Source organism: Colossoma macropomum, unplaced genomic scaffold (assembly GCF_904425465.1).
Source record: "Colossoma macropomum unplaced genomic scaffold, Colossoma_macropomum, whole genome shotgun sequence".
In the NCBI taxonomy this organism is placed as follows: domain Eukaryota; kingdom Metazoa; phylum Chordata; class Actinopteri; order Characiformes; family Serrasalmidae; genus Colossoma; species Colossoma macropomum.
In genome coordinates, this window is record NW_023495921.1 from 16,319 (window position 1) to 35,916 (window position 19,598).

The 19,598-nt window shown below is 40.1% G+C and overlaps 1 pseudogene; it reads right to left on the reverse strand.

Moving 5' to 3' along the window:
* Positions 1-7,747: 7,747 nt before the first annotated feature.
* LOC118803516 overlaps positions 7,748-19,598 on the reverse strand; it is a 65,076-nt pseudogene continuing 53,225 nt past the window's right edge.

The window sequence follows — 19,598 nt, forward strand, 5'->3', positions numbered from 1 at the left end:
TTATAAGACCTCGACTCCAGATGTCAGGGAAATAACCTACACTCAGAATCATGTTGAAAAGTTTGAGAATGGCCAATTTTTTGCTTGTGTTTTTAATCATTTCATTCAATATGCCATCAGGCCCACTTGATTTTTTAGGTTTTAGATTAGATATTTTGTCTCTAAGTTCCTGCTCAGTAATGGGGGAGTCCAGGGGATTCTGGAACCCTTTTATTGCCAGTTCTAACGCATTTAGTTTTTCAGTTATGTTGTTTTGTTCAGGAATGATGTTGCTAGGTACTTTATTATATAGTGATTTGAAATGTGTAATCCATATGTCTCCATTTTGAATGACCAGTTCCTCTGTTTTTGGTTTATTTAGGGTGTTGAAATGTTCCCAAAAACTATTTGTGTTTATGGACTCCTCAATTAGTGTCAGCTGTGCTTGTGTGTGTTGTGCTTTTTTGATTCTGAGTTTGTAAAGTCTCAGAGTCAGAGTATTGAAGGCATAAATCTGCATTATTTGGATCTCTGTGTTTTTGATTTGATAATTTCCTTAATTCTTTCCTAATTTTCTGACATTCAATATCAAACCATTTGTCATCACTTGGTTTTTTGGGTTTGTTTCTTGATTGTTTCAGTTTACTTGTTTGAGCAGTTGTAGTAAAAATATGATTAATATTTCTGACTGCAAGATTGATGTCTTCATTACTGTGAGTGTATGTGGTGTCCAGAAAGGTGTCTAAAAGTGTTTGAATTTTGGGGTCTCTGATTGCTTTCTGGAACTCCTCTGTGCTCTTTTCAGCCCATTTGTATGGTCTCCTGATGCTGTATAGCTTACTGGGCTGAGTGTGTGCAAGGCTGTTAGTCTCTGTCCTTTTAATGAACACAGTAATTTGGCTGTGGTCAGACAGAGGGGTAAAAGTTTTAACAGTGAATGCACTGAGAAAGAAAGGGTCTAAGTCTGTTATCATGTAATCTACTGTACTATTTCCAAGAGGTGAGCAGAAGGTAAATCTCCCTAAAGAGTCCCCTCGTAACCTACCATTGACAATGTACAGACCCAGACTCTGACAGAGCTGCAGGACGTCCTTTCCATTTCTGTTCACCTGTGAATCAGAGTTGTATCGGGGGAGGTTAGTGATATTTCTTGGGTATCGGTGTCCGAATATATAATTGTTACCTTGCTCTGTATTGAAGTCAGGTAGAGATCCAGTGCGAGCAACTGGGAGGGATGTAGACTGTGCATAAGAAAAGGTCTTTTGGAGTGTCAGTGATTTCCTTTTTAATTTTAAGCCAAATATGTGATTTTTCAAGTTTCAGTGGGACTATGAATTTTGATAGCTCTGATTTGTACCAGATAACAGAGACCTTTTTAATATGAGGGTGTTTAACAGAGGGGATGATGATTTCTTTGTAGTTTGTGGGACAGTGAGTGATGCTGTCTGATTTACACCAAGTTTCTTGTAGGATGATAATGTCAGTGTTTTTTGTGTTATTTGTAACATATGGACAGTCATTAACAAACTATGTGCAATGACAGTCTCATATTGTAAGTAGTGAACACAGAACTTAGCTCAGCAGTTTGGTACATATGAGATTGAGCAGCTGGTGGGGGGCGGATTCTTCACTGCGTTGGCGTAGCTCTGCTTCAGTGGCTGCCTGCTGAGGCCGGGGACTGGTAGTGGGTGCAGTTTGCTGGTCGTTGGTGGACGGGTTGCTGGGCTAGGTATGGTGTGTCTGTGCAGGTTGGTGGTCCGGCGAGCTGGGGTTGCTCTGGGGTTGATTAGGGGGTGATTTTGAATGGGCTTGTCGTGGCTTAGACTGCATGGACCGTGGGTCACCGTGGATGGATTGTGGGTCAGAATGGGTGGGGCATAACTTGGAGTGGGCAGGTACAAGCTCTGAGTTGGTGGGCTCTGGTCTGGAATGAGTTGTTGAAGCCGTGGAGTGGGCAGGTTGTGATTCTGAATGGGTGTTCTGTGGTTCAGAGTGGGTGGACTGGGGGTCAGTGTAGATGGGGCATATCTTGACTTGGGTGGGCTGTGGTTCAGAGTGGCTGTGCAGTAGCTCGGAGTGGGCGAACCGTGACTCAGAGTCCACAGGGGCTGGCTCAGGTGGGTGGACCTTGGTTTGGAGTGGGCAGGTTCTGTTACATAATGAGCGGGTCTTGGTTCTGAGTGGATGGGTCTTTGCTCAGTGCGGGGGTGTTGTGGCTTGGAATGTACAGGCCATATTTCAGTGAGCTGCTGTTGCTGCTGGCTAGCTTTGAGGCTTTGTAGCTCCTCCCTGAGGCTGTGAAGGGTCTTGTCCTTGAGATGTAGCTTCTCTCTAACTGTGGTGAGCTCCTTCCTCAGAGATTGTCTGTCCTCCTGGAGCTCCTGCACCTCTTTTCTCAGCTGTAGCAGTGAGTTCTCTAATAGGTGGTGTTGGTCTTTTAGTTGCTGGGATGGATCACTGGATGCTGGGTTGGAGAGCAGCAGCTGTTTGATCTCTATCAGCTCTACCTCTTGAAGAGAAAGGCTCTCTCTCAGCTGGAGCACTGTGCTCTCCAGTCTGTGTGGTTCTGTGCTGTCCTGTACTGGGCTGAGTTCTGTGGGTTGCGTCTGCTCCTCTCTCCCCTCCCCCGATCGCTGGGCTTCACTGCTACTGCTCTGCCCCCCGCCCGCCCCCCCAGTCCTGCTGGACAGAGCTGAGACTAGCTTCACTGCCCTGAAACATGATGGTTCCATTGTGGTACACATTCACAGTCAGGAAATTACTTTCGCTCTCCTCGTTCTCTATGATTATTTGTCTTCTGTTGCAGATGCCCCACTTTTTGTAGCGTTTGTAGTGGGCACAGATAGCCCTGTGCCAGACTTCAGTGTGGTCAGTGTGGAGCAGGAGTTTTGAAATGATCATTTTACTCTCTGTTTGTGAGTAAACGGCGAATGGAGATTCAAAACTAAGATTTCTTCAGTCATTTTGTAAAGGTGGAGGTTCCTTCCTCAATATTCTTTGGTGGATACCTTGAATGGATGAAATTTGTAAATTTGAAGTCCTTTATTCCTCCTTATTCCTCCTCTTGTCCCTGCTTTTGTTGCTCCTGCTCTGCTCTGCTGCAGCTTCAGTTAGCTGATCTTTAGCTCAGTCTTTTCTTGTCTTTTCTGTGACTAACCTTATTTATTTTTAGGATAGTTTCCGTTCTTCTTTCTTGTCGGTTCAGACTGTTTAAAAACTAGCTTACTTTGGTTTATCTCATTTTAAAAACATTTAATTTGCAAAAGTTTCAAGAGCTCCCATGAAGCATGACTCTCATGAACTCTCTCTCTCTCTCAGTTCAGTTCAGTTCAGTTCAGTCACTTCAAGTTATAATTATAAACACTTCACACATAATATGATGGCCCCCAAACAACATCAGCCCCAAGGACTGGCAAGGACTAACTCGCCCTCCACCACAGTGCAAAAAACATTATTATAACACCATTCGGACTCTAACACTTCCAAGTTATTCATTGTTTTATAGATTTTGAACTCAAAAACAATCCTGGATTTCACTAGAACAAGAAACAAATGCAAAACATCATAACCAGATCTGTTCTCTACTTTGTTTCTTCTTGAATTATAAACAGCGAGCTTAGCCTGACCAACAACAAAGTTAAGTAGTTGCCATTTTGTTCTTTCTCTTCTGTTATAACCGGCCCCCAAAATAAAAACATGTGACATAAAAAATTCCCCAAACTTCATAAACAGGAAACCCAGTGTATCAAAAAGCGGTTTGAGTCTCACACATTCTAAAAAACAATGAAAAACAGTCTCTCTAAAACCACAAAACACACATTTATCATCGACATGTGGGTTAATAACAGACACGAAAGAGTTCACAGCTACAGCCCCGTGTAAAATTCTCCACTGGAGATTATCAGATCTCTTTGTTAGAGGGGGTTTGTACAACACCCTCCAGACTGGTTGCTTGTCTATCCCCAGCCCACGTTTTCCTCTCCACACTGTGTCTGCCCTCCCATTCAACACTGATTTATTAAAAACCTTAACACAACACTTATAGAGAATTTTACCTGAAGCTGTGCCCATATGTATATCTCGCAGTCCATTAAGATCCAATAAAGGACCAGACATGTCTTTAAAATCAGGAGTGAGGCCAGTGTTTGGGAATGGATCCCATCCAATGGGCACTGCGCTCCCACTCCAGTAACTCTGTAAAAATGGACCTTCTTGGTCAAGCCGTTTCACCCACAGGTCAAGAACAGTCCTAATTTGGCGAATGGACCTCTGGCCTAAAACAGAAGCAATGGTCCAGGCGTCCCCCTGTCCTGGTCCAGCTGCCACCAAGTGCCGTAGTTTGACCATATTGGATGTACATAGAGTTTGAGTGAGGCCAGGTACACCTTCACTCGTCATGTCCAAGCGTGACCCTTTGATCAGTGGCTCTTCCAGCAACCAGAAAAGGGAATTGCTTGGATCTAGTCTGTCAGTCTTAAACAGTGTCCAGAACTTAAACAGTTCACCATAAAAAAGCGGTAATCCAATCAGGCGTAGCTGCTTGCAGTCCATCAGGAACAGGGCAGTATCTAATCCAAGGCTGTCTGCTTTGCGCAGAATAACACTGGCCACCTTCCTCCACACCGAACCAGTCAAATATTTTTGAATAAACTGTACACGAAAAGTAGCCAGTCTTCTTGTCAGGTGGACCAGGCCCTGTCCACCTTCCTCTTTAGCAAGAAAAAGTAGACCTTGTGGTACCCAATGGAGGCGGTCCCAAAAGAAGTCCACCAGGGTGGCCTGTAACCGAGCAAGCAGCCCAGCAGGAGGATCCACACACGACAGCCGATGCCAGAGGACTGAGGCTGTCAAATTGTTTGTTATCAGTACTCTTCCTCTGAAGAACAATTGTGAGTGGATCCATTTCCACCGTACGAGTCTACTGTCCATTTTTTCAACTATGCCGTCCCAGTTCATTTGTTGAGTAACCTCATTGCCAAGATAAACACCCAAATACTTGATACCACCCCTTTTCCAAACCATACCAGCTGGCAAACTAGGTAAGCCACTCACCCATTTCCCCACTGCAAAGGCCTCGCTCTTCTGCCAATTCACCTTAGCAGCTGAAATATTCTCAAAATCCCGAACTGCAGACACTAAGTTATCAATATTGCCTTGCCGTTTATCATAATCATTACGTTGTCTGCATAGGCAGAAATACGGTGTTGAACGTTATATTGACGTAGCACAAAGCCTTCAATTTTGGAGCGAAGTCTATTGAAGCAGTGGTTCAATGGGAAGAGAATACAACATTCCAGACAAAGCGCAACCTTGCCATGTGCCACGCTCAGCTCTGAAGGGAGCGCTCAAACCACCATTAATCTTCAGCACACTCTCAATGTCCTGGTACATTACCTTTACCATAGTAATAAAAGAGAGACTAAAACCAAAAGCCTCGAGAGTGTACCACAGATACTGATGCTCTACTCGATCAAAAGTTTTCTCCTGATCTATTGAAATGAGACCAGAGTCAACACCCAGAATTTTGGAAACTTCCAAAACATCCCTGATTAAATAAATGTTATCTGTAATGGACCTGCCAGGTACACAGTAGATCTGGTCTAAGTAAATGACATGCCCCATCACTTCTCTAATCCCATCACGCCTAATAGCCAGAGGTTTGGAGAAAATCTTGAGATTGGTGCACAGGAGACTCACTGGTCTCCAGTTCTTGATGTCCTGCAGGTCTCCCTTCTTTGGCAATAGGGTGATCACAGCCCTCCTGCAGCTCAACGGCAGAGAACCCTCCGCCAAGGTCTCATTCAGAGCAGCCAATGAGTCTGCACTGAGCTCTGCCCAAAAGGCCTTATAAAACTCCACCAGAAGGCCATCAATGCCTGGGGCAGTCCCACCCTCCATGCTCTGTAATGCAGCATGGAGCTCCTGCTCATGCTCCTGGGCCTTTCCAGCTCTGCATTCAGCTGCTCAGAGACCTTTGGAAGACCTGCATAAAAGCTCGAAGCCAGTTCTCCATTCTCCTTATGTTCACTTCTGTACAATTCTGAACAGAACTCTACTGCCTGTTTTCTAATGTCAACAGGCTCTGTCAGCTCCTGCCCATCTTCAGAGCACAGAGCGTGAATAAAACGGCTCTGGCCATTCTTTCTTTCCAAGTTAAAGAAAAACTTAGATGGGGCATCCATCTGCATTAAACTTTGATAACGCGATCGGACCAGAGCCCCCTGTGCCCTAAAGCCCAGCAGGTGTGCAAGAGCAGTTTTTTTGGACTTGAGATCTGCAGTGTGACTCTGGTCTCCTGTAGAGTCTATCAGTCTCCACAGTTCAAGTATCTCAACTTCCAACTGCTTCATGGAGTCAGTAATGTGCCGTGAGACATTGAAAGTGTACTGTTTACATAGCTGCTTGATTTCAACCTTCCCATAATCCCACCACTGTCTCAAAGTTTTAAAATGTTGCTTTCTTTCTTGAAAATTAGCCCAAAAAACTGAAAATACTAGTTTAAAATTCACATCACACAGTAAAGAGGTGTTAAAATGCCAATAAGCACTGGGTTTTAAATTTGCGATAAAAACAGTGCACAAAACCATACTGTGATCAGAAAAGCCGGCTAGTATAATCACACATTCTTTAAAAGTGTTAAGATGGTGCTTAAAACAATAAAACCTATCCAACTTAGCTAGTGACATAAAATCTTCCCTCTGGTGAGCCCATGAGTACTGCCTAATGTTTTGATTTAAAACCCCTCATCTCCTAAAACAGATCCATAGCAGCAATAGCTGTCGCACCAACCCCAACATCAGCATTAGCATCAAGTTTATTTCTTTTGGGCTCTAAACACTCCTGTCCCACAACTGTCTTAATACTGGTTCCAACAGCAGGTTCAGCAACTCTACCCCCCTCCCCAACGTGTTTCTGTGTATCAGGGTCTGCGTCAGCCACACTGTCTGCCTTGGGATCTGCTGCGCTCTCCTCAGCTGTACTGGGCCCAGCCTCTGTATCAGAGGCCTGGCCTGCGTTATCCCCTATGGGCTCAGAGTTTGAGGCCTGCGAGGGGCGTTCCTCAGCTTTCTCAGGGCACGAACGCCTCAAATGCCCCTCTTGTCCACACCCAAAACATTTCATAGAATCAGATGTGGCAAAAACCACATAGTCAAAATCATCAATTCTAAATTTAAAAGCAACATTCACCTCGTCAATACCAGTTTTCAGGATCATATAAATCTGTCATCTGAAGCAGACAACATGCTTTAACAGGGGGGATTTACAACCAAGGGGAATCTTTTTCATTTGAGACACTGGTTGACCATAACGCGACAGTTCTGCTGTTATTAGTTCGTCTTTAATGAAAGGTGGGACATTAGACAGCGTTATCTTTCTCGCTGGGCGAATGAGAGGCGTTACAGGTGTAAACATGCCCTGGACAACAACGGCATTCTGCACCATCGTGTTTACTTTCTCCACATCATCTAAAAAGACTACCACAGCCCCACTCATCCTGGATGCAGACACGATGCTGTTGTATCCAACAATTTCTCCCACAGCTAAGCTGAATTCCTCAACAGAGCGGTTCACATCAGGCACTATTTTAATGCCGTGGCGGCACGAAAGTTTTTCAAAACTTACTCGCCCTGCCACCGCCATGGCGACCAGCAACCCTGACCTTTTCCCCGCTAAACACCGCTAAGAAAAGAGAAAGAGAGAGACAAAAAGAAAGAGAGATAAAGAGAGAAAGAATTCAGTTTTCTATTTTTTATTCAGTTTTGTTTGTTAGAGTTCTGTGTGTGTGTGTTTTGTGATGTCTCATGTTATTCTATCTATCTATTTTATCTCAGACACACTGAGGAGTCAGAACCAATCCAAAACCCAGCGCAGAGCGGTTCAGTGAATGTGGTGTTGAATGTGTGTAGATGGGTCAGTTTATCAGCAGAGACTCTGTAGAAGGACAGAGAGCCGGCCGGACAGTCCACATACACTCCTACTCTCTCAGAGCTGGAGGGAAGGAGCAGAGAGAACAGTGCTGTTATTATTGTGCCAGACAGTGTAACTGTTATCAGAGCAGCTCAGAATCCAGGACTTTACATTCCCTCCAAACACACAGTCAGCAGTGACTCCTTTCCTGCTGATTGATTTATATGTTACTGCTATATCAACACCTCCGCTCCACTCAGCTTCCCAGTAACAGCGTCCAGTCAGACTCTCTCTACACAGAACCTGCAGATAATAATCAAATCTCTCTGGATGATCAGGATACGACTGTGAATCTTCCACGAACTCCACCTTTCTGTTCCCGTCAGACAGAGAGAGAAAACTGTGTGCTGTGTTTGGATCCAGTGTGAACTCACAGGAATCTGCACACAAGAACAGACATTAGAGTGTGTGTGTGTGTGTGTGTGTAAGTCTGTGTAAGTGTTTGTGTGTGTTGGTTTTTGTAGTTTACGAGGACCTTTCAGCTGATTCGATTTGATTTGATTAGTTTAGTCTTCACATTTAGAAACTCACAGCTAGTTCAAAAATAAAAGTGTGAGACTTCAAGACTGTAAATAAGACTGTCTTGAACTCCTTTTAGCATCAATCAAATAAAGAGAGTAAAATATTTCATACATGAAAAGATCAAAATAAAACTTACTGTTATTTTTCTATAAAGAGTGGAGCCATCATGGAAAATGGCTGCCATGGAGCTGAGAAAGAGAACTGAATCCAGAAGAAGAGGCAGCAAATATTACAACTGTTTATAAAGACAAAGATGGGTTTGGTGTGAAATATATAAATCCAGAAAAAGGTAATTTAATATTCATATTTAATTGGCTGTATGTGTTTATTTGTTTGAGGTCAATGTGGTTTGATGTGGTCAGCATGTTCTCTGTTTTCTCTCGTAGACTGTGGAGTATTCAGCTGTGTCCATTCTGATAAGAGAGGTTTTCTTTTGTATCACAGAGGAACTAATACCTAAACATGAACCTGAAAGGAGACAGAAAATGTATCATGATGTCCTGAAAGTGTTCATGTTTGAATTTCATTACAGTGGAAAGGTTTTTGGTATGAATGATATTACTCTCTCATTTAGCTGGACACTGGACAGCCACTTCATTAAGTCCACCTCCTTGTTTCTGCACTCAGGCTAACAAAGTATGCAGAGAAACAGATGGACTACAGTCTGTAACTGTAGAACTACAAAGTGAAACTTTGCAGTCAGTCGAGCTGATAAAGTGGACAGTGAGTGTAGAAACAAGGAGCTGGACTAAATGAATTGGCTGGTCAGTGTAGTATGTGAGGAAAGGCTGATGTGCTAATTTTTAAATGGTTTTCTGTTGTTTTTGTAGTTCTAGAGCTAAAAGTTTCTGTTATGCTTTATTTATATGTTTCAGTGTTGATGCTCCTCTGGAAGATGACTCTCTCTGGAGACTTGATGAATGTTGACCATGTTAGCCCAAACAGCAAAATGAAAACAACCACAGTAGCGGGAAAAACCCTAAATCTGCTATAAGTAGCATTAATATGGAGATGCAGGGTATTTAAAGATGAACATTCACTGTGAATGAAAACAAGATTAACTGATGTTTTCATTTATAGTCTTTTTCTGAAACTTCCACATTGATTCTCATAATTATATATTTACAGATGGCAAATGAAAAAGACCAACTACAACCACAAGAACAGCGTCTAATGCAGCAAACAGGATCATGGTTGGAACCACATTTCTGAATTTTATTTCTGTTTCTGGAACATTGCTGAGACAGATGTTCTGATCACAATTAACCCTCTGGTGACCGAGAAGGACCAGTTCCAGCCTGAGGAGCAGCTTCCACAGGTTCCAAGAGACGCAACACAAAAGGTAATTTAGAGAAACTGTTGCTGTGACTATCAGAAAAACGTTACAGACATTTTGTCAGAGTCACAGTGAATGGAAGTTCACTCACCGTTAAGTGTTCTATTAAAGAGCCCAAATCATGGAGAACTGAATTTTCTTCACCCTTTTTAAATAAGAGCTGGATGTGGTGTTTGAACACTGTCAGAGTCACTCCCAGACCATTCAGTCATTCAGTGGAAACTAAGCTGCAAAAACAGCCCTTTTTGAGTTTGTTGTTTCTGTAATGTCATGAAAACCTACACATTTACACACATCCACCTATTCAACCTACAGCAGTTTAGCCCTGCCCACTCACACTGACGTTATAAGATTGTTTCAGCCTGGACTGCTTTTTGAATGCAGCACAATACAGTGCAGCCAATCAGAGCAGAGCTCATTTATATGAAGCTTAAAAGCACAGAAACAAAAACAACCTGTTTATTTCAAAAGGATAAAGAGAGGCTGAAAAATGGTCACTGAAAAATGAATGATGACTGTTTTTGATACATAAAAGACAAACATTATAAGTGAAGCTTGGAAGAAAAGTAAACAAGAAAAATGTAGAATTTGGGCCATTTAATGATTTAATCATTACAGAAAGACTGCAGACAGTTCCTGTTCTCAGATTTGTCACACTGATCAAAATCATTATTTTTATTATTTTTTGACTACAGAATTTCAAAGTATTATTGTCTGGATTTGAACAGATTGTCTGATTAAATCATAATGTTTTGCCAACAGAACTGTAAACACGAGTGAGTCCCTGCAACTGTTTCAAGCATGAACAAATGCCCTGCATGTGTTGGACCTGTTGCATCACTCAGGTGGATCAGTCAGTAACGGTCAGTAATGGTCATTATGGTTAGATGTTTAAAACAGTAAATGATTAATATCACATCTTTATGAATGCCTTTATTTCATATTTAGGGGGGCATTCCTATATTTATCACACTGTGATATTTTTGATATGCCATTTTTGAAAGTGATGGATAAAAACTCATTTAACTTATTTAACCTGATTTCAAACAATGGGGAATAAGGATAGTATTGATAAATGGGTTTGATTTGTTTTTGAAGCTGAATAAAATCTTTAATAGTTCTGAATAAATACTGGACTACATGTGCTGCTGTCAGACATCTCTGAAATCCGCAGTTGAGGAGTGTTCCTTAAATTACTGTGTATTTCATTGGCAGCAGTGCTTTTTTTTTCTCTCTTGTAGTTGATCTTGCTTCTGGCACAAATCCAGCTCTGAAAAACTTGAAAAGAATGACAGAGATCTGGTTTAATGGGTAAGAATATTTACAGTTTCTTTAATGAACTGTTACTGTTTTATACTGAGTGTTGTGATCTTCTATTTTCTGATACTAGCAGAAAAGGAACTCCAGTTCTGATGAGGATGAGTCATTATCAGATGAAGAATATGAGTCAGAGTCAGATAGTGAAACAGACAGTTCAGTGGAGCTGCAATAGGATATGAAAACAAGGCCCAAATCAGCGAGCAGAAAGTGAAAGCTGTCTCTTTCAAATTCACCAAATCTTGCCGTTCAGAGTCGGCCCTAAAACACTCAAGCAACAAGAGTGGGAAACAGGGTCTGAAGGCCACGGAAGAAGCTTGTTTGAATGAAAAAGCTGACTTATTTTGTTATGAGAAGCAGTTGATAGATGTAGAATCAGTTGATGAATCAGATGTAGAATCAGATGATGTATCAGATGATGAATCAGACAGCTCTAGAGAATAGGAAAATATACTTTCAAGGAAAGTTGAGGTGAAGCCAGTCTCAGACATCAAACTGTCATAGGAAGCTGCAGCTTTAGGCAGTGGAACAAATGCCTTCTGTCCGTCCAGATCAGTCACTGAAACACCTACAGAGGAAGAGCTCTTGGAGGTCAGAGCTGCTGATAGTGAGACTGATTTTCAGGATGTATCACTGACAGGACAGGAGGATACAAGAGCTTTCACTGAAAAATGTCTTCTGTAATTTTTTGTTCTGAAAACAAGAAAAACTACTGTTACATTTGCGTGAAACCACCATCCAAAATTTCTTACAACTTGAAAACCCACATGAATGAGGCTGAAGATTCAGAACCACTGTCGTTCCCAAAGTACTCAAAAGGACATAAACGACTGCTGGAAAAAATTAGGAACAAGTGTAACTAATCAGCAAAATTCAGATATTTTACAGAAAGGAAGTGAGCTGCTTAAACTAAAACAAAGACCAAACTGATTCAAAACAATTTGCGCACTGCATGTATTGCAGAGGAATGCTTGTACATAAAGACCTATGGTGACATGTAAGAAGATGTTCAGCAAAATCAGGTGGACTAAACAAACAGCAAGGAAGAACCAAAGTTTTGGGTCTGGCTGCTCTGGCAGCCTCTCACAACAGATATCCCAGGGGGTTTGGAAGCTCTTGAGTGCAATGAAAGAAGATGAGGCTGTCTCTGTAGTACGCAGTGACTTCTGTATTTATCAACTAGCGATATCTTTCTTCAACAAACACAGCAATGAGCCGACCAAATATGAGTATATTCAGCAGAAGCTCCATGAAACTGGAAGGTTTTTGATAACTGTGCAGCAAGTCATCAACTTCTATACACAGCCTGGAAGAAGCTATAAAACCTGCAAGTTTCTCAAAGGTTATTCAAGCTGTCAAGAAGGTGTCAGACTATGATGAGGAAAAGAACTGCTACTGAATGCTGAGCCTAGCACTGAAATTAGGGCACTCTTTGCAGAAGGTTTGTGAGATCATTCAGGGCTCTTATGGCTGAAGATGAAGAGTTAATCAAGTCAAAAAGCTGTAAACCACCAAATGGTCAGAGCTGATCTCACATACAGCTTTAAACACACTGAATGAAGCAAAGTTCAACAAACCATCAACACTGCCTTTCATCATGATGCTCAGCTTCTTCACAAACTCCTGGAGACAACAGCAGATGCAGCATCTGAAATTCTGGAAAAGGCTCCATCACCACAAAGCTATGCAGAGCTCACTAAAACTACTCACAAGAATGATTGTTTTTAACTGAAGACGCGCTGAGAATCTCCAAGATGCATCTTAAAAGCTTTTAAGAAAGAGATAAAGCTCTTCTTTATGAAGATGTTGCAGTTGGCCTTTCTAAGTTTGAACAGAAACTCTGCAGCCATTTCAGCAGAGTTGAGATCAAAGGTGAAAGGGGTGAAAGGTCGCTGTCCTTCACACCAGACATGGTAGATGCTCTGACTCTTTTAGTTAGTAAAAGAAAGGCGTGGGGTTCAGGAGGCCAACTGCTTCTCGTTTGCCAGACCCAGCTGTTAAAGTTATTACAGAGGACAGGACTGTCTGAGGTTCTACGCAATGCAGTGCTCAAAATCAAGAACATCTCAGATCAGCACAGTTGCATAAACATGTGGCGACTCTCTCACAAATTCATCTGAAAAACAATGAATTGGATCAAGTTTCAGACTTTTTGGGTCATTCATGAACATTGTGAGTTTTACAGGCTCCCAGAAGAAAAACTCAGCTGGCTAAAATATCAAAACTTTTGCTGGCCATGGAAAAAGGGCGTCTCCCTGATCTACAAGGCAAATCATTGATCACACTGAGACTGAAGGTATGTATCTGTGTTTGCACTATATCAGTACTTACGTTAAGGCAAATATGTGTGGAGGACTCATTTAATGCTTTCATGATGTAATTGTGAGATGGCAGTTATATACATATATATATTTTCAGAGTGGAAACAAAACCATGTCTCCATGTTTTCTTTCACGCTTTATAAATGTTCGCTGCTCTTTAATGAGGAACTACTTGAAATTAAACACTAACATTAACTTACATTAAAAGTTTAAAGTGATTTTCTTTGTCCCATAAAGTCACTATTTTGGACTTATGGGGATTTTGTCCAGCAGTGATGATATAGTCCATGATTAATGTAACATGTAGAATATTGGTTGCAGATTTAGTTTTGCTCGCTGCTGCTTTAAGATGAGATCAACACAACTGATGACAGTGATGGAAGTGAACCGGAAAATGAAGCTGTGGATGATGCCGTGAGTGCCCCAAGACAGACAGGTGAGTTTATTTAACAGCAATAATGTAAAATGATTGTTAAATGATTTGATTCTGTTGCAATCTAAAGCTATAATTTTATATACATGATACTGTACATTTTATCCAGTTCTCTTGATACTAATATTCAGCTTGGCAGCGTTGTTTTAACTCCCTGGTCACTTTATACCTAATAAACTAACCAACTGTTATCTGCTCCACTTACCACATAGATGCACTTTGTTGGAGACTCAACCCAAAGAACCATGTATGTAGTGTAACTGAACAGTACAATAGAGGAAAGACACATAGATGAGTACAAAGGTGAGAATATGTCTGCATGTTTCTTTCTAAATGTGTAATTGAGCTGTAAGAGTGTTAAGTAACAGTGTAGCACCTTTTACTTTGAATGATATTCAGCCATTTGATTTCAAAGGGGTTTTTAAATGGTTTAATAAGTAAGATGAAGAAGGTTAATGTTGATTAACTAACAATAGAATGAGGTAAGAACATTGTTCAGAAAATCAGTTTGAGAAAATGTCACCTTATTTTCATTTTATTTATTATCTTTTTCAATGACGTCTTTTAGGTCATGGTGAATTTGCAAAAGACACAATGGGGAAACTGTTTGTTGAGCTCTCAGATTTTATAATGTAGCTTTATAAAGATTCTGTTCTTTGCTTTCACTGTAAGTGTGAAGTTTAGATCATTTGTATATTTTATGTATGTTCTTTATATTTTTGTTACATTTTTAAAAGAAAATTTACTACTAATTCTTTTTTTAAGCAGCATTGATGCCACTGATGATAAAGGGTCCTTTGGGCGCTTGGTCAATGACAGTGCTGATCCCAATTAAATAATGCATAAATTGTAGTAAATGGTAGAACACACCTGTGTTTGTTCACAAAAAAGATATTAAGAGAGATGAGAAGATAAAGTATGATTATGGAGGAGATAACCTTAATGGCGCACCACTCTAATCAAGGTTAGAACATTATAAAAATAATGTTTAATAATTAAACATTATTACTGTCTAGTGTCATTTAAAATTCTGTTCCTATCAAACCAGTGCTCATTCTGACTGCACAGTGACGTCAATGTTGTATTATGTAAAAATGTGTTTTGTTTATCTCTGTAGACGTCAAAAGACAAAGTTACTGTAACACCATACTCTAAAAAGATCTTTGATCCATGTTCTCAGGTAACAGCACAACAGAGCCAACTAGCAGTTCACCTAATAAGCTAATAGTTACTCGCTGTATTTAAGGTTTTTGTTCTGATTTAGGAGTAATTTATGCGTGAGTAGATGTGACTGATGTCTAGTTTATGAGATCATTACTGGGTTTATAAGAGCTGAATGTGGCACTGTTTAGACTTTATTTGTAGTCAGTCAGTGATCTGCTAGCTTAGCTGACCTTTTGCATGGTTGAATTTAAGACTTTTACTTAATATTTTTCAAAAGACTAATGTTGATGTTCTCTATACCTTGATTTTTTTCTTTTATCGCTCTAGATAAATGATGATGTCAATCAAATGAGAACTACATTTGCTTCAAGAAACGTCACACGTCATGACTGTCTGGAGACCAATATCCTGGCTTGTGAGATTATGTGCAGTATTCCTTCATCTCCAAAATACGCCCCAAAGCCATCATCTATTGATGGTGGGGGGTGCGGAAAAGAGCCTCTTTCCCATGGAAGTCAATATTGCAAGGATATATTTGTATATGTCCCACTAGCACCTCATCTGAGTAAGTTTTCAGCACTCATAGGAGAAAGATGGCATAAATATTGACTGACAGGATGATCCAAACCCCAACCTACATGCTGAGGAGCTCTCATTTGAACATGACAGCTGCATGTTGTGTTTACTTGTGTTGTCTTTATCTTTATTAACAGTAGTTGGATTATCTGAAACATTTAAATGTGACAAATTAGCAAAAATAAAAGAAATCGAGTGAGGGCTAATACCTTTTCACAGTACTGACTAGATAAAAATAAATCAAAACAATGAATTATGAATAATAAATAAATCAAATATCAAATATATAGTTGATCCATAGTGTACCAAAATGATCTATACCTGGCTAAAATGTGTTTATTTGTAGACATTTCCATTTTAATGATGACTTTAATACATTAAATTAAATGTGAATCATGTTAGAGCTAAACGTACAGTACAGTGTCTGTCAGCTAAAATGATCCATGTTGATGCACCATAGAAACCAGCCACACAAACTGTAGATTACCTGCTGACGGATTCACTCAGGGGGCTTATTCATATTGGGATACAGCCAATTTGGAGTTGACACACAGATGATAACAGCCTGCTTTATAGTTATTAAATGCTAAACATGAGCTCTTAATGAGGTGTATATTTTTAATTAATGCAGAAATTGCATTGTGTATAATGATATGTGCACAAAACGTTTTTATTTTATTTTATTTTATTTTTTTTGTGGTGCCTGATTCATTTTTCCACAGCATACATTCTCTGTAATGCCTCTGTTTTTTAATCCCTTTTTTTCCCCTGATAAACTACCTGTTAATGCACTGGAACTTCTGACTGGTTCTAACTGCACACCAGTGATCTGCGAGCTTCACTGCTCTATTTTCCAGACCCTTCATGCCAAAAGCTCAGATAAGACCGACCGGAGCAGCAGAGAACAGCAGGAATAATCTCACTTAAATTAATATAATTAAACCATTTGAACAATAATAATGTACATTTGTGATTTGCTCAAATATATATTGCTGTAACAGACCAGTAATGTTGAATTAGTTGCTAAAAAACAGGTAGTTAACACCAGCTAATTAAAATAGCTAGCCAGCAATTTTTGATCATACAATTAATTTAGTTAGTCTAACGTTTCTGGTTACCATCGTTTATATTCAGTCAGTGGTGTTAATATATAAGTGTAACTGTGTATTTCTGATTGGGCCAAAGTCGAAATATGAACAATAAACACCTGTAGTGGTTAGCATAAATGCTAATACTCTTAGTGACAATGCCAGCTAGTTTACATAACTTTTTGGACTCTTTACAAAATTATTAATCTACAAAGAGTAGTTGGCACAACAATATATCGCTGTAGTTTATATTCTGGTGCAGTCTGTGAACATGTAATAGTGCAAACATGAAGCTGGGTTCTTATTCACCAGCTTCTCCTTCAAATTTCCCGTTCCACTTTAAACGACACCACGGTTACATTCTGACGCCTGTGGAAATGTGCATCATTTAAGGTGGATCGGAAAATCTGGACAAGAAGCCAACTTCAGCTGATTGTTCTTGCGTTCTTTATGTATTTCTCTGGTGTAAATGATTATCTATTGTTTGTCTCTGTGTTCAGGTATAATGTGAATAAATACATTGCTGCTGTTGAGTCTAGTGCAACTGGCTAATGGTAACATTCAAGCAACACAGCAGGAAGGAGTTGATGCTCTAAACATGACCGTGCAGAGGTTAATTTGTAGAAAGCTGTGTCTCTTAATCCTGCTCCCCAGAGCACCTGATCCAGCTAATGAAGGGCTCCATAATCAGTTAATGAGCTGGATCAGGGCTGCTCTCTTCAGGAGTACCTGAAACTGTACAGTGCTTCACAGGCTGATAATATGTGTGAATGTCACACCAGGCAATATGGTTATAGCCTAAGGAGACTTTAAAGATGTTCTGATCTCAACAGAACGGTTTGCCGGCCCTTAAAGCACAAACATCAACATTACTTTTGAAATGACTGCAGCTTCTTATTTACATTTAAATAAAAACAAAAATAATGTCCCAGTTTCCTGTTATCCTCCCTAATGTTACCTTAATATACACATGTTAAAGTGTGGAACACTGAAATTATTAATTTGACTCTTGCTGGCTAAGCATGTCAATAACTAACAATATGTTCATGCAGTTGAATGTCATCTCACTCAGTGTCTGTGTTTACATGCAAAGATTTTCTCCAATTCGATTGAACACATTCCAATTATATATTAAGACTGAGGTGTTTATGCTCACTCTACTCAACACTCCATTTACATGCTCAGTACAAGTAATCCGATCCAAACTTGTAACATGTGCGTAGAGTACCGCTTAGTATAGATGTTACCATGGCAACCAGCGTGATGCCGGTCGGAGTGAGACGAGCAGCAGTGAGCAGCAGTGAGCAGCGCTTATGCTTTTAATTACTTTAAAATGATGTCAGACTCAGGAAAATGGCCTTCACATGTCCTTAAAGAAGACCGAGAGGAAGACGTCGTGTTCTGAGACACATAAGCTGGACGTCCGTCCCACCGCCGTCTTTTAAAGATCAGAGCATAAACTTCGTCTCCTTTGCAGACCAGTTTCTGAGCCGCCATGTTGAACATTATAAACTTTCTCTATGACGCAACACACATGCAGAATGGACTTAAACTTTCTGATAGGGAATGTAATCAGATACCGGCGTTTGCGCGGATATGATTCTTATGTTTAACGGATTATTTACAGGATTACTCACCACGTTCAATCAGATAGACTCTGTATTCTGAATGGCCTCACTTAGACTAGTCTATTCTGATTGAGGTGTTTATATGGATGCGTTGTATTCCGATTGAGATATTAGTCAATTATTAACGGATTATTAGGCTGCATGTTAATGTGGCCAGTTTTCAATTTGGCAAACAGTAAACTAGTCTATGATAATGATATGTGCATGAAAGCTTGGTTAACCGATTGAGGTACCAGTATCTGAACACTGAAATCACTGTTTGACTACATACGTTTCATTATAGGAGGATGGAAAAAACATACAGGATAACAATTCAATGAATGTTATGTATTAACATGACTGTTTAATTGGATTTGTGAGTTTTATAGAGTGTTAAACTTTGCTGCTCTGAAACACAAGGGCATTAACGTGTGTTGTTCACTAGGTTAACTACTCTAGCTGATCGTTCCAGAAGCAATGAAAGGAAAACACCTTTATAGAAGATGATGAGTCCTTATCAGTATCCAGAGTACCAGTCAGCTGTGGTGTTAACTCATTAGTTCATCTGAAGAGGCAGCCTCTGATACTCATACAGCATGAAACGTTCAGATTTTACTTGGCTGTTTATGAGTAATAAAAATACAAGTGTATTCTTTTGTGTGCTACAAGATTTTGTGCTCCATATTTTTTGAGAATCCTAACACCAGCACTGTCACCTAATAAGTAAACATACAGTCCCACATTAATTTCAGCCAATGTTCTTTTTTTATTTTTATTCTGTTATTGTTGTGATTTCCTTCTCTGTAGTTAACAGAGTGTCTGTTCATTAACTGTTACAGATACACACATATCAAATTAGTCGGAATACATATTCCTAATACATGTACTTGTTCAGTTTTCTGGAAGTATTGACTGAAAAACATATTGTGATGTAATTTATCTCTATATCATTGTATCACCCAGCCTTTACACACATTGTGTTCCAGCAACACACACGACCATTTCAGTGTCACAGCTGTGCTGAGAATGATCGATTATGATGATCAATCTATGAATAATCATCTATAATGAATGATCAATCTATGGTGGTCTCTTTTCACTGCTCATTGTTTATTATATCACTTGTGTAACATAATTATTTCATGGTGTAAACTACTGGCTACGAGAGAATGACATTTATTAAATATGCCAGCCAACTTATCATTGATGTTTTACATATTAAAACATTTATACCGGCCTCACACCAAATGACTTTTCACGCGATTTCACTGTCGGAGACAAATTTCC